Source organism: Adiantum capillus-veneris, chromosome 21 (assembly GCF_014529385.1).
Source record: "Adiantum capillus-veneris isolate H3 chromosome 21, ASM1452938v2, whole genome shotgun sequence".
NCBI classification, from domain to species: Eukaryota; Viridiplantae; Streptophyta; class Polypodiopsida; order Polypodiales; family Pteridaceae; genus Adiantum; species Adiantum capillus-veneris.
The window spans coordinates 149,299,700-149,313,482 of NC_140951.1; positions in this window are offsets into that span (position 1 = coordinate 149,299,700).

Below are 13,783 nucleotides of genomic sequence, written 5' to 3' on the forward strand. Positions count from 1 at the left end.
TATTAATTTGTGTAAGGTTGAGGCTAAATTTTTATCGGATCTTGTATATCTTATTTGCCTATCAAAATGAAGGTGTTGGTGCATAACCCTCATCAAATTCTCTATCCTCCTTTCCTTGATGCTGCTAAATGGTGGTAGCTTCATCGTACTAGAATCCTTGTTAGCATAGCCTTCCTCCCCTTGGCAATTTCATGATGTTTTCTATGGAATCTAGGGCGATCTCTACTGTAACCTTCTCTCTGTCTACCTTTGTAAGAGTTGTCATCATTCTTTATTCATCCACCTTCAGTAGAGTGGTGATTAACTCATGAGCCCTTCTATACTCAGCTTGTACTATTGGTTCAAAGAGGAAATACTCAACTCTAGCTCAATGTTCTGTTCATTAAGGATAGAGTGACCACAAAGGTCTTCCATGTATATTTCCAAGCATATCCGTAAAGATTATTTGAAAGCGTGTGTCATTAGCTTTGGAATGTGGCTGGTGCATTGTCAAGCCGAAAGGCATTACCTTATAAGCATAGATTCCCCATTCCGTGGCAAATGCCATTTTGTATCGATCTTGTATTACTAGCCAATTGGTTGTATCTGAGAGCCCCCGTCTAAGAAAGAGTAATTTTGTTTTCCAACCACTCATTTGAGAACATGTTCCGTGATTGGTAAGGGATAGTTATCCCTTATTGTTGTAGCATTCACTTTTTTGAGATTCACCCATACACGTTGTTGTGCGCATTTAAAGGACCCTGTTTTTTGAAGAAAATTTTACATATGGGCTTGAGAAAGACTTTCATTAGAGTTTTTGGACATGATCTTTTGGGTTTTTATGATTTCTTTGGCAAGCACATGTACATGCAGGGAAAGTCTCTAATGTAGCGTCAGCTGTCGGGTTGCCTTGCATGCCCATGAGTGATTTTTTTAAAGTGAGACTTGTATATAACTAAAACTTATGTACAAATTTAAAAACGTTGCCGAATATAAAAAATGTACAGGTTTGGGGTCCTTGTGCCTCCCTTGGTGCTTTTGGATGCAATTTTTAACCCTCGCCTTGCCTTCTGTGGATGTAGTCGTACTGGGACAGCTCTTTGCCCGCATCAATTTTTCATGTAGCAGAGTGTAGATTCAATTTTGGTCATCTTCAATTTTCTAGCCAGTCATATTTCTTCTTGTAAGCAGTGGCTCACATAGGCTACACCGAATATGCATCAAGCGGGAGATATACTATGGATATGCATAATATTTCCAACTCATTGGGAATTCCAAAGTTGTATATGCTAAGTAGAGGGCTCAAACCTAAACCCATAGTAGAAGGGATTGTGGTGAAAGCCTTTAAAAGAAGCCTTTATGCAAGGAGGATTCATTCTTGAGTATCCACTTTTGAGAGCTCTCTCTCTCTTGAGTGTTCACTCTATGGTCTAGCCTTGAGCTTAATGCCCATGCTTAAGAGGCTAGTGCTAATCCACTGTAATTAGAGTAAGATCTTATTGATTATCTAATCCCTATTTTCTCATTAGTCTACTTCTTCTCTACATTTCATTATGTCATTAGGTAGTATTACACTCTCATTATTCTAGATTTGAGAGAGGTATGTACTTCTTGCTATTAACCACTCCTATTCTTCTATGAGCATTTGATTTGTGATATTTAGCATCACTAATTAGGTTGAATAAGTTTGGTCTTAATCTTGTAAATAGTGTGTGTGCCCTATTGTTTGCTTATGTATGGATAGGTTTTATGAAAATCTAGCACCATTCACCTCGTGTGTGTAGCTATTGATGAAGTGCCATGATTGGCATGTGGTGATTGGAGAGTCCAACACCAATACAATTAGTACGTGCTTATCATTAGTGTGCTTGGGGTTTCTAGTCTATGGCAAGTTGGACTTTGGTGGACTTGATGTGTGTAGGAGTTGATTGATTAGTGATTAAAGTATGCTTAGAGTTAGTCTTTCCATGGATAATCTCTACTTGCATTGGAGAGGTGTTCTCTTGAATCCTCTATTTCTATTCATTCGATGCTCGTACTTCCATGTCCTAGCCGGGTTACTGATCTACGGATTTGATAATTTTGTGTGGGTTGCGATTAGATCATTTCTACAACGCCTCCCAACATTTGGCACCATTGTTGGGGATCGATAACATAAGCTAGTGCATATAGGATGTTTAGAATAGAGTAATTTCACTACTAATTTCATTGGTTTTGAGTGTGTGTAAGTCAATTTTGGTTTGATTTGATGATAATGTGCAATTAATTGAAGCTAATTGTCAAGTTATGAATAAACCAAACCCCCAATTTTACTAATTTCATACTAACCCTTACTAATTTTGCTTCATTTTCATGCTAATTGTACTAATTTCATGCTAATTTTTACTAATTTTGAGTAACTTTGCTAACCTAACCACTAACATTTGAAGTGTAATGTATGTTCAATCCCCTTGCAAGAGGTGGAATCAACACTTTTTTCAAGTTCTTTGTGCTAATCCATGCCTAATTTGATGATTTGAGTGTTTGATTTTTGGCCTATAATGGTCAATTTTTGAGCTAATTTGGAAGAGCCACACATGTGTGTGCATGATAGAATCATCACGTGGAGCAAGGATTAGGTTGGATGCAATGGATTGTAAGTGCATTGACCTACTTCATTCAATTTTTGAGTGGTTAATTTGATTCCAATGTGTTGCTAATTTATTGCTAAAATTAGGTAATCAATTGACCTACATTTTGCACCTAATTTGATTGTTTTGGAATGAAATTGATGGTCAATTTTTGACTAATTAATGATGTGTGTGTCAAGATAATGCTTAATTCTCATCAAGAATTCATGTGTGTGCATAAAAATCATTGTGTGTGTATTGCACCAAACAAGTAAAAAAACTGTCAAAAAAATTCAAGTGTGTGCACCTAATCTTGAGTGTATACATGCATAGAAATTGATGGAATTTATGATGTGTGAGTATGAAATCATGTAATTGATGTGTATGTTAGGCTAATTCAATCATTGGATAAGCCTAAATGCCAAAAAATTGGGCAAAAATTGAGTGTGTGTGTCCATTCAAGACCGCTTGAATTTCAATGATTGATGGTCAATTAGGGCACTCCAAATGATTTTAGATTGAGAAATGTTCATAAAAAGTGTGTGCAATGATTAGGTGTGAGCCTAAATGCATTGGCAATTGAGCCAAATTTGATATTTTGTGCTTAATTTTTGAGTGTGTGCATTGCTTGATTGGATAAAAATGGTGCTAATTTTTTAGAAATTAAGCATGCATGCATTCACTTATGCTTGATTGAGTTTGCAATTTGAGCATTACAATGTGAAATTGTTGGAATAGTTGCATAAAATTTTGGCCTAAATTTGGTGTGTGTGCCTACTTTATGGCATGTGCAATCCGGTGCTTGAATGAATAATTGGTATTTTTTTACCAATTATGATGATTGATTTGGCCAAATAGTTGATATTGGTATCACAAATTGGGTCGAATGTTGAGATAGATTGCTCAATTAATGTCCAATTTTTTGTGTTTCCATGCTAATGATTGATCTAAATGATGAACATGGCAATCTTGCATTCATTTATGTGCTTAATTATACTCAAATTCACTCATATATAGCCATGCAAACCATAATGACAAATTTAATTGAATTTGGATGATGAGGGCCATTAGACATGAGAAATTTAAGATTGCAATGATGCCAATTTGGAATTGTTTTGCAAATGGGAGAACTAGTGAAATATGTTGTGAGCTATGCTATGCCTCATAGAGTATAAGATGCATCAATTTCATATGGTTTACCCATTTTGATAATCAATGGATCAAAATTTTGATATGCATTATACCAAATGGCTAATAAACGCTCAATGTAGACCGAAATGTGGATATTTTTATGAGCTTGTAACCAATTTTTTGATATCAAACAACTGAGGATTTGAACATAACTTTGAGATATTGGCACTTAATTGATTGAAATAAGAATGTTATGATCGAGATGTTTTTTGCACTCAAAATTCATTTTGACTGGCATTGGGAGTTAAATTCGAGAGTAAGGACAAGCATGTGTTGGTAGGTGTTAGCTCTAAAAGGATCATGAGCATAGGGGCTATGTGGTGAGAGGGATTGCAAGAATTATCTTTAAGGGAGCCATGAATCATGTCACTTGCGCTCAAAGGAATGGTAGGAATGCATCCTAAGTGAGATTTTAATTAAAAAATGCTCATTCAAATTCCTCTATCACACACACACACACATGCACGCTAATTGGGGTCTTCAATGACGTCGTCTGCTCTGCTATCTGCCAAGTTGCCAGTTGCTCTGCCGACTTGGGTGCATCAAAATCTACACACACACACACACACACACACTCGATGTGTGACCTCTGCAACTTGCCTTGGGTGCCTTCGTGAGTCAACACACACACACACACACACACACACACACGCGCTATTGCCGCAACTCCCTCCCCGTGCCAACTCATCCAGCCCTGCATCTCCGCTACCTGGCTTGGTGCGAGCACTCTCTCTCTCTCTCTCTCTCTCTCTCTCTCTCTCTCTCTCTAGGCTTGTCCCGCTATGGCCCACTGCAAGTGGAAACCATACACACACATGTGCATTGGGCCCTCAAGGCCCTCGTTTAATGCAATTGATGGCTGGCATGAGTTGCGTCTTTTTTCCAGCTGACCCCACCCTCTGGCATGCCATCCTCGAGGCCGAAAGATCAGGCCTCGCACAACCCCCATTAGGCTCCTCACCTCATTGGAAGGATCTCCTTGACAGCCTCCCTATCGACTCCCTACAGCCCTTGGTTCATGTTGAATCCTCTTCATGCACACGCACTACCTTCGGGCATGTATCCTGCTTGCCTTGCAACTCACACACTGTCCCCTTTTTGAAAACACCTGTAGATTTTGTTACATGCTACCATTGATGGATTGCCAGGCTGACACACTCTTTAGCTCACCTACCACTCCCACAACCCACTCCTTGTCTCAATCTCTCTGAATCTCAACGTGCAATCATTAACTCGGACGAGAAGAACAATCAGAATGAATTTAAAATGAACAAAATAAAATAAAAATCAAAATCGAACTCAACCAATGAAATCCAAAACAAAACTCACAATTGATCCTTCAGCCCAAAATGAATAAAAAATAAAAATGCAAACATTCCACTCAAGCAGGAACCTCAAAGGGATTCGCGTTCATGAAAATGAGAATGGGCCATTCAATGACTTTAAATGGTTATTTTTCATGAATGACAATAGTGTTTTTTAGGATCAAATCTTTTTGCACCAAGAAATGAAGCTTGTGTTGCTGCTTGCATTTTCTCCTGTTTGCTAAGAAAGTTTTATCCAACTAGAGAATGATTAATCTTTTTTCTTCCATGGCCGTCCAAAGAGGTAAGTTAGCTATCAAAGAGCCATTTATCACGAGTTGGTTGTGCTAATAGTTTGTCTTGTGCATGGTATAGTGTGGCACTTCCATTGAATTACATAAAAATACTTTTGGCATGCATATGGGCCTCATTTGAGAGCTACATTGACGATTCTTACAAACAACTTGATGGAGAATGTGCATTAAAAGTTTCGTTTGACATTGCATGTACATTTTAGTGCTTGAATTGAATGTAAAATCATTGCATCGCAGTAAAATTGAGCCTTGTTGAAAGAATGTCATCTCAGAGCTGTCATATGATCTAAGTGGGCCGCCTACAGAGCCAGTGTTGTATGCCTACTTCAGACGGCTGATGTTTGTGCGAAGCTACCATCTCCAAACATTCGAAGAAGCATTTTACACAGGCTTCTTCATGTACAAATCCAAAAAATTTGGCCCATTAATGGCAACTGAGTCTATGCGATATGATGCGTTTCTACATCAAATCAATCAAGAAGGACGACAACCACACTGAAGACAAAGACGATCATGTTGTGGTAGACATGAATTAGGAGGGGGGGAGTGTTGGAGCCCAACTTGTCCAACTGTTGTAATTAGCCCACCTTGTAAAGCCTATCAAATTCCCATTTTTATCTCAAAGAAATCTTATCATTTTGATCCACTTGTCTGGGTTATGTAAAGATTAATCAGTCAGTCAGGACCCATAATTGTTCCCTATTTGTAATTATGAGGAAGAGAACCCCATGTACATTTTTGAGCTAAGGTGACCAAAGTATAAAAGTCAGCTTAGAACCATTTTTTGACATAACATTTTTGAATATTAATCATGTGTCGTACGAGTCTAAGAGAGAGAGAGAGAGAGAGAGAGAGAGAGAGAGAGAGTGAGTGTGTCTTATCCTCTTCGCTACGCGCTTCTCTTTCATCGGATTCACGACGTGACCACATCATCGCGGTAGTCTCTCCGAGAGCTACGCGCCCACGCCACGCATTCATATTTTCGAGCTGTTCGCGGTCGATCCTTCCTCGAGCTTGTTTTGCTTGGTAAGTAACACAAACAGTGTCTGTTTTAAACAATCAAGTGCTCTATGGAATGAGAAAGAGATTAGCTACACATAGATATTCATAGGCTTAGGTTTTTCCCACTTTTGGATTATGACCTGTGAGTCTATCGCGACTGTAATCGAGATAACTAGGGTTCAAATCTGGTGAGATTAGACTTATAGGTAAGTATATCCTATTGAGAGGATGGTGCCTAATAAGTTTGATGCAATTCCGAGTTCATTTGGAGGTGTAAACAGTGTTGTGAGCGTTTAGGGATAGAGTGGGTTGCATTCTACCAAGGTTAGTGATTGATGCATCATAAAAGTGTGTATGTGTAGATTAGTCTCAGTCTAACAAGCTAGCGAGATTGCCTACATGCACCTACGGGTTAGTCGTGTCATCGGATGATAAGTATGTTGTCTGTGTCGTGCTTGCGAGCATGAACAGGGGAGTAGTTTTGCCATAAAACACCTTGCTCATGTGACTTGATTAACACTATAATCAATGCTTAATTCTCTTTCACTATGGCTTTCTCATGTTTCTTATGATTTCTAATGATGTTTTGATTAGCTAGATTGTAACTAATTAGTGGTTAATCTCTCTCTAATTTTGTGTGATTGCCCTGTTTTGCTTGAGTGTGCATGTAGGTTTGATTGGAGTGTGGTGCTTGTGATTAGTGTGTTGCATGATAGGATTAGTGTTGTGTGCATCTTGCAATCGTTAGTATGTTTGATTGAGTTGATTAAAGGTGAAGATAAGTGGATGTGGAGATTGCCCTTCATTGTGGCTTAGCTCCTCCATAGACCAAGAAGCTTACCTCATACAGTTAACCATTTGTGTTGCCATGATTAGCCCACTAATCGTGTGAGTGTTTACATGCCCTAGCCGGGTAGCTCATCCCTCCGGATTGATAATTTTGTTGGTCATTGGAGCTATGCAATGATGGGACCCCCAACAGTCTTGATGAAGGCTATAATCTGTGTGTGTATGTGTGTGTGCGTGCGTGCGCGTGCGCGTGCACTGGTAGCTTCAAAAGTCAGCAAGTAGCCATGAGTTCAGCCTAAAGTATCACGGTTAGTCACAAGGATTCCGTTTTTTGAACTGCAATGAAAGTGGTCATTCATGTGACGAGATGATGGTGCCTACACATGTGACAGCTCCTAGATCTTTTATGCGCTATGTTTAGTGTAGTCACTAAAGGCTATTTGCAAGACCATTACTAACTTTTCTAGGGATGGCCATCTTTGAGATGTGGTGCATGCTTCAGAGATGCACAATAGCTGTCTACCAAGAGTAGTTATGATTGAGGTGGATTGCTCAAGAGCAACGGTGAACCCGACTTCTCTATTTGCATTTTTGTGGGAGCGGTGAGGTGTTTTCCATGAGATTCATGGTTGAGAAGGTTGGAAATAACTTCAATGCAAACAATTGCAACATAGTGGCTGCAATGATTGGTTTTAGCATAGAATAGGCATTTCATATTATTGAAGATGCAAATTTGAGTATGGATATTATTCCAATGTGGCATCTTTTATAGGAAGATATCAAGAAATTTGTTCCCACCAAAGCTCAATATAGAGGGTAAGTCAAAGGATTTGCATGGGCCATTTGGTGATCTTCATCTAGGTAGGCAATGGAGCTTTCATTACTATGGAGAAGCTGCAGATTGTCAATGCTTCAAGAAAACTAATATACTATGTTTGGTGGATACAGGCGGATGCACACCAAACCCTGTAAACACTCACTCAATTTTTTGAAAGAAGCTATGTAATTCAGCTTATGATGATTTGTGTAATTTGACATACCCTCTTAGCCTCTCGGAGTCTACACCCTTGTAAGTGGCCAAATGGCCGTGGGAAAGCTCCCTTAACCTTTAAGTCAAAACCCTTAGTTTTGGACTAAAGACATGTCATAAAATCTAATATCTAACTAACCCAAATGATTTTCTCATATTAAATTGATCACTTAATGTGGGAGAATAAACGGGAACAAGTGTTAAGATATAGGTATGTGCTTATAGATCTATCTCAACACGGGGCCAATGGTAAAGGGGCCCAAAAGGGAGATGGTCTATCAAAGAGCAAGGCTAACCAATGGAGCATAAGACCTTAGGGTTAGCTTCATTGAAGACCTCCAATAAATGTGTGTAAAAGTCCTTTGACCTTAAGTAAGCTAGGGCTGAGCTTGAGGTGGGAACCCGGCCCAAGCTCGAGGTGCTTGTCATGCTTGAGGTGCTTGTCATGCTTGAGGTGTTTTTCATGCTTGAGGTGCTTGATTAAGATGCTTGAGGTGCTTGACTGGCTCCATGCTTGAGGTGCTTGACTTGCTGCATGATTAAAGTACTTGAGGTGCCTTGAGAAGCTTGCCTGAGATGCTTGTGGGAACACCCCCTAGTTCAAGTGCTTTGTCATGCTTGGTGAGTAAGGTGCTTGATCACCTAAAAGTCAAAAGCATTCCTACAAGAGGGGGGGCGAGCCCTTTTCCTAGGGGCTAGAGAGAGAACACCCACTCACACACACAAGGGAAGCCCAACTTGAAGAGGCAGCAAGGACACATGTCAGGCCCCTACCCATGTTACCTTCATGTGTTGCTTGAAGCCTATTGGCTAGGCTTCAAAGGGGTCCAATGATAAATTACATGAATTATCTAATTGTTTTAGCATTTATCAAGTCCTCTCTCTCAAAGGGGAAAGGGGGACACTTGTCCCAAGGCTACCCATGTTGCTTGTAATGGCTCTTGCTTGTGATTGGCTAGGCCTGGAAGGGTCCAATGAGCTTCAGGCATGAGCTACAAGGGGGGGTCGCTCGACCCAAGCAAGCTAGGGGGGTGCATAGGGGGTATACTCACCCACACACACTCACAAGCACTCTCATTGTGTGATATGCAAAGTGCAAGAGCTCCCTCTCCAAGCAAGTAGAGGTTGAGAGCCTACACCAACACTCTTGGCTATGGAGTGCAAATCCAACCAAGAGCCATGCTTCAATGCTTAAGCTTGCCATATCCTTCTTCTTCATTACTATGCTATTATGTATGCTAGCAACAAGAGTATGATAAGTGAGGAACTAATTCTTTCTCCTACGAAATGTTTCTTCTTCCTCTTCCCTACCCTCATTCCCTGCTAGCTCTCTCCACCTTCGAAGGTGTTTGAGGTCTTGGGACTGAGGCTTGGGATAGTTAAAGCTTTCTTCAAGTTTATGTTATGTTTGTGGTGCATGAAGCCTTCCATCTTCATGGCATCACCTAGGTCACAAGGAACACAAAGACTGTATTGTAACAAGTCTCTCTTTATGGGAGAAATCATAATACAAATGCCTATTGGAGGGGGGACCGGCTCCACATAAATCCGGTCCTCGATTGTTGTCATGTTCTCTAAACTCTCTCTCTTGCAAAAGTATTGTCTATGCCAAGTTAACTAATTGCTATGATTATGTTGCTATCTTCAATTATGTCTACCCGCTATGCTCACAAAATCATTTCTTGAAAGTACTCTCATTAAATTCCGCTATTCTCAAATTGAATAGGCAAATTCCATTACAAAGAATAAAGGGTATCATTTTGAATTTATGATTGAACTCAATATTTTTGGTGCTTGATGTGCATGTACAAATGTTTTGACACTAACTATTGAGATTCATTGTGAAGAGTGATTGGCAAAGCGGGATTCCATTGCAGATACGGGATGTGGGCATTGCAAAATATTGCAAAATGTGGCTATTTAGAGCCATTCCAATTCTTTGGATTAAAAGTTGTATACATACTAGCTCATAGCTTGGTCAAAAGTTAAATTTTTTCATTTTGAGCTAGTGTTTACCCAACTTTTTTGAGAGATTTCAAGTAATAAATTTGGCTATTGAGAGTCGTTTACTTTCATTTCATTAAAAAGTTGAAGTCATCTCTAGCTCATAGCTTGCTCTACAAAATGTAAAATTTCATGTGAGCTAGTTGTTAGTAGCCAACTTTTTTGATAAACTTTAAATTGCAAAATTGGGCTTTCAAGAGCCACTTCATTTCATCAAAGTTGCATTATTTCTAGCTCTTGGCTTGTTTTTAATTTCGTATTTCATTGAGCTAGAATCAACTTTGAATCATGCACGAGAGATGGTAAACAATGCAAAAATTGCTTATGTAGAAGCATTTTATCTTTCATTGTTGATGTGTGCATAACCAAAGGCATTTCTTACTTTGGGTTTTTCCCCTTTGGCAAATTCGGGTATGCAAGACCCTAGCTTTAGGTTTCCATTAATGTCTTTTTTGTGTGCTTTTGGCTTTCAGTGATTGGCCTTTGGAGCTTGTGTTTTCACTTAGCTTCAAAAAGCTTGGATTGTAAATAAAAAAAGATCAAGAGACTTCTCTACACCAAGGGGATGCTTGCTCAAAGGCTGCACAAAGAGCATGAATATATGTAATCCTTCCATGTTCTTTCTCTTTTGTTATCTCTCCATTCTCTATGCTTGGCTTAAGTGAAATCTTGCTTCTAAGCTATGGTTCTTTCATGTTCAAAAGCTAGGCATACTAAAGTTTCAACACTTTGCTTTGTGAATATTAACTCATCAAAAAATTAGGTTTAATGTATGCTAATCATAGGTAATTTTCCTTGACCTTAGGTTAATATAGGTTCATTTCTCATTAGTCCTAGACTCTTAGTGACAGTCTTAATACTCCATTCATTTTTAACATGACCTAGGGCTATGATTAGGCTTTAGTCCTTTAGTCCAATTTCCATACACATCTCATGTTGGAAGCAATAAAAAAGTGCTAAATAATGAAACAATGAAGCAAAAAAATGCCAAGAAAAAGTAGCAAAATGCTACTAGACACATGAAAAGAAATTTTCTATGTTATGTTGTGTCTACGTGAGGCCTAGCGCCTTATTGGCACTTGGCGGGCGAGGGGAATCACCTTGGCGCGATTGGTCAAGGCCCTAAACCAATGCCCTAGGCTGATAGGGGTTAGTCGTCGCCTTGGTAGGCTAGTAGGATTTTGGAACACCTTCTTGAGGGTTCAAGGAGCCGAGAGGCGCACCTAAACTTGCCTTGGGGTGGTAGCCTTGTATTGTACTTTAATTTTTTTCAATGAATGACAAAACTAAACTTCCATGAGCTTCAAAAAAGCTATGACATTGTACCAATAAATTAAGAGCTTTTTTATAGCCCATAGCATGATAGGCTTGAATGATGTATTAAGATTCGTCACATAGTTTTTAGGCTAGTAGGTTCATGAACTTGCATTAGCGTAGGGTCTTAACTCATTACTTGTGTTTCATGCATAAAACTGAAATTTCAAGTGGTTTAATCTTCATGATAGTTTGAATTTTTTTTTGCTTTGTGTTGTCTAGTTTTTGACTATGATTCACCCATCTTTTAGAAGCAAAAATTCACTTTGCATGATTGTTCATTGTACTTCACATTTTTATCCTTGTTGGTCTTTTGATGCTCATAACTTGTTCTTATGTTTTGCAGCTCAACATTTCTTCCATGGACTTGCTTTCTACCATGTCACCGTCTTTTGCTTCCTGACACACGAGGACGTGTACCAAATTAGGAAGGGGGAATGTGCGGAAGCTGCTAACATAGGCTACACCGAATATGCATCAAGCGCGAGATATGCTATGGATGTGCATAATATTTCCAACTCACTTTGTATAAGTCTTGGGCTCATTGGGAGTTCCAAAGTTGTATATGATAGATAGAGAGCTCAAACTTAAACCCATAGTAGAAGGGATTGTGGGTGAAAGCCTTTAAAAGAAAGGGTTTATGCAAGGAGGCTTCATGCTTGAGTATCCACTCTTGAGGATCAACTTTTGAGAGATCTGAGTGTTCATTCTATGGCCTAGCCTTGAGCTTAATGCCCATGCTTAAGAGGCTAGTGCTAATCCACTGTAATTAGAGTAAGCTCTTATTGGTTAATCTAATCCCTATTTTCTCATTAGTCTACTTCTTCTCTATATTTCATTATGTCATGAAGTAGTATTACACTCTCATTATTCTAGATTTGAGAGAGGTATATACTTCTTGCTATTAACCACCCCTATTCTTCTATGAGCATTTGATTTGTGATATTTAGCATCACTAATTAAGTGGATTAAGTTGGGTCTTAATCTTGTAACTAGTGTGTGTGCCCTATTGTTTTCTTATGTGTGTGGATAGGTTTTATAAAACTCTAGCACCATTCACCTCATGTGTGTAGCTATTGATAAAGTGCCGTGATTGGCATGTGGTGATTGCAGAGTCCAACACCAATGCAATTAGTGCGTGCTTACCATTAGTGTGCTTGGGGTTTCTAGTCTATGGTAAGTCGGACTTTGGTGGACTTGATGTGTGTAGGAGTTCATTGATTAGTGATTAGAGTATGTTTAGAGTTAGCTTGCCATGGCTAATCTCTACTTGCATTGGAGAGGTGTTCTCTTGAATCCTCTATTTCTATTCATTCGATCCTTCTGCTCCCATGCCCTAGCTGGGTTGCTGATCCACGGATTTGATAATTTTGTCTGGGTTGCAATTAGGTCATTGCTACAATGCCTCCCAACATTTCCAAGATTTAAAGTGCCCCAATGGGAGTTGTGCTCTTCAAGTTCAACTAGTTCTCTTCAGGGTTATGGCTATGGCAGCCTAGTGACAAATTGTGTGTAGACAGATTGGGAGGGCACGTACCTATGAATTGTGGAATTGATGTTGAATTTGTGGTCTTGTGATGTTTAATTGTGAAAGGGGAGGCCTTATCTTCATATGCATTGGTTGGCGTGTGCTGTAAATCCGTGCTTTGACAAGGTGCTGCTCCTATGTGCTATGGTCCTTTGGGTGGACCTGTGCTTGTAATTTTCCTAGAGAGCCTAGGCCTTTTGGTTGGGGTTTACTAAGAGTATAATTTTTGGTGCTGAGGTTGAAGTTTGAATGCTCTTGGGCTATATAACTATAGAGGTGTCCCACTTTTTAGTTTGCCCAACAATGTAATTTTTCAATTTTTTTTGGGGGAGAACCACAATGGGTGACAATGTGCTAAATCTCATAGATGAATTCTACCTCTTTATGTTTGTCAATATCCTCTTTAATTTGTTTGGCAAATGTGTCATTATAGGTATAGGGACGTTGGCTACAGGTTTAGCATCGGGACTCAAGATAATCATGTGCTGATATATCAATGGGTCCACCCCCTTGAGTTCTTTGTATGACCATGCAAAAACATCTCTATACTCCTCGAGGAGTTGTATGTGTTAGGAAATAAGACGTAGCTAAATAGATTTTTGAGTAGATTACTTAATGGAGAGAGAGAGATTTCACACACAAGAGATTATAGAGTAGAGAGAGAGAGAGTACACACGATATACGTGGTTCACCCAATGTGGGCTACGTCCACAGGAAAG